This window comes from Notamacropus eugenii, chromosome 2, assembly GCF_028372415.1.
Source record: "Notamacropus eugenii isolate mMacEug1 chromosome 2, mMacEug1.pri_v2, whole genome shotgun sequence".
Taxonomy (NCBI): Eukaryota; Metazoa; Chordata; class Mammalia; order Diprotodontia; family Macropodidae; genus Notamacropus; species Notamacropus eugenii.
The window spans coordinates 144,487,418-144,489,192 of NC_092873.1; the positions used below are offsets into that span (position 1 = coordinate 144,487,418).

General features: G+C 46.6%; 1 pseudogene; it reads right to left on the bottom strand.

Annotated features, from left to right (window-relative positions):
* Positions 1 to 203: 203 nt before the first annotated feature.
* On the bottom strand, positions 204 to 787 carry LOC140523705 (pre-rRNA-processing protein TSR2 homolog pseudogene; annotated as a pseudogene).
* Positions 788 to 1,775: the final 988 nt, after the last annotated feature.

Below are 1,775 nucleotides of genomic sequence, written 5' to 3' on the forward strand. Positions count from 1 at the left end.
ATCACAGGACACTGGTAAGTGTCAAAGTCAGGCATCTAATGTTTTCAGATAGAGACTCCGCACAGATTGGGGCTCATTTGGGTGCTCCAGGCCAGTTTCATAGCTGTGCAAGGAATGACGTGGGTTGGAGCAAGAGGTTCAGAAGTTACTCCTGCAGCAAATCTGGAAGGCCCAGGTCAGGCCACTGGGGAAGGTCCAGGCTCTCACTTCTTTTTCCTGTGGATGATAATCCAGCCATCTTTAGCAACTTCGTCTCCAAGGGAGGCCAGTCTAGTGGCAGATGATGGACCAGTCTGGGCACCACAAGGTGGGGCAGGAGTCTCCCTGCTGTCAGTCACCTTCATTTCCTCAGCTCCCCCATCTATTTTTTCCTCCTGGTCTGAGTCATCATTGGTCTGGCCAACTGTCCAGGACTCCATGGCTTTGACATCCATCTGCTTCTGGCCCATCTGAGTGATGAACTCTCTCAGCAAAGATTCCTTACCACTCTGGTAGTATCTGAACATTGTCTGGAGCTTCTGGCTTATCTGGGGCAGGCTTCCATCTTCTACCAAAGCATCAAATTTGGTGCCCATGATGTCAGCGAGGAAGTCCTCCACCTCATCCTGTTCCAAGTCAGCATTCTGGACAAAATAGTCCCAGACTGCCCAAACCACAGGGCCTTCTCGCAGCTACGGGCTCCCTGGAAGCTGTTCTTCATGGCAATCTGCAGCACTAATCAGGCCTCCAGCACTGCCCAAACACCAGCGGCAAACAAGGCCCATGCCTGCTCTGCAGACATCACCATGTCCAACCCCTCCGAGTCCGACCTTGCTGCATCCAACCCCACTGCTACCACCAATCCCAAGAGATCCAGAATTTCAAATTTTCTCCCCATCTGCCCCCTCCTCATACCCCAGGACAGCATGTATTCTGATTGCCCTTTCCTCCAATTTGTCTTCTCTTCTTACAGCCCCCACCTTTATCCCTTTCCTTTCTGTTTTTCTGTAGGGTAAGATAATTTCCATACCCCATTGCTTATATATATTATTCCCTAGTTGCATGTAAAAACAACCTCTAACATTCATTTTTAAAGTTTTGAGTTCCACATTCTCTCTTTTCCCTACTCCCCACCCACCCTCATTGAGAAGGCAAGTAAATTGATAAAAGTTATACATGTGTGGTTATGTAAAACACCTCCATAACAGTGAGGCTGTGAAAGACTAACTATATTTCCCTCTATCCTATTCCCTCCATTTATTCAATTATCTCCTTGGACCTGGCCCTCTAGCAAAGTGTTTGCTTCTAATTACCCCTTCCCCCAATCTGTGGTTTCTTCTTTTATCCCCCTCTCTTATCCTTTTCCCCCTGCTTTCCTGTAAGATTCCATACCCAATTGAGTGTGTATTTTATTCCCTCCTGAAGCCAAATCTGATGAAAGGAAGGCTCACTTATTCCCTCTTGTCTTCCTCTTCTTCCCCTCCATTGCAAAAGCTTTTTCTTGCCTCTTTTATATGAGATGACTTACTACATTCTACCTCTCCTTTTCTCTTTCTCCTAGTACATTCCTCTCAACCCTTGATTTTGATTTTTAGGTATAATCCCTTCATATTCAACCCACCCTGTGCTCTCTCTCTCTCTCTCTCTCTCTCTCTCTCTCTCGCTCTCTCTCGCTCTGTCTTTCTGTCTCTCCACACACACACACACACACACACACACACACACACACACACACATATACACACACACATACATACACACGTTATATATTCCCTCCAACTATCTTAATACTGAGA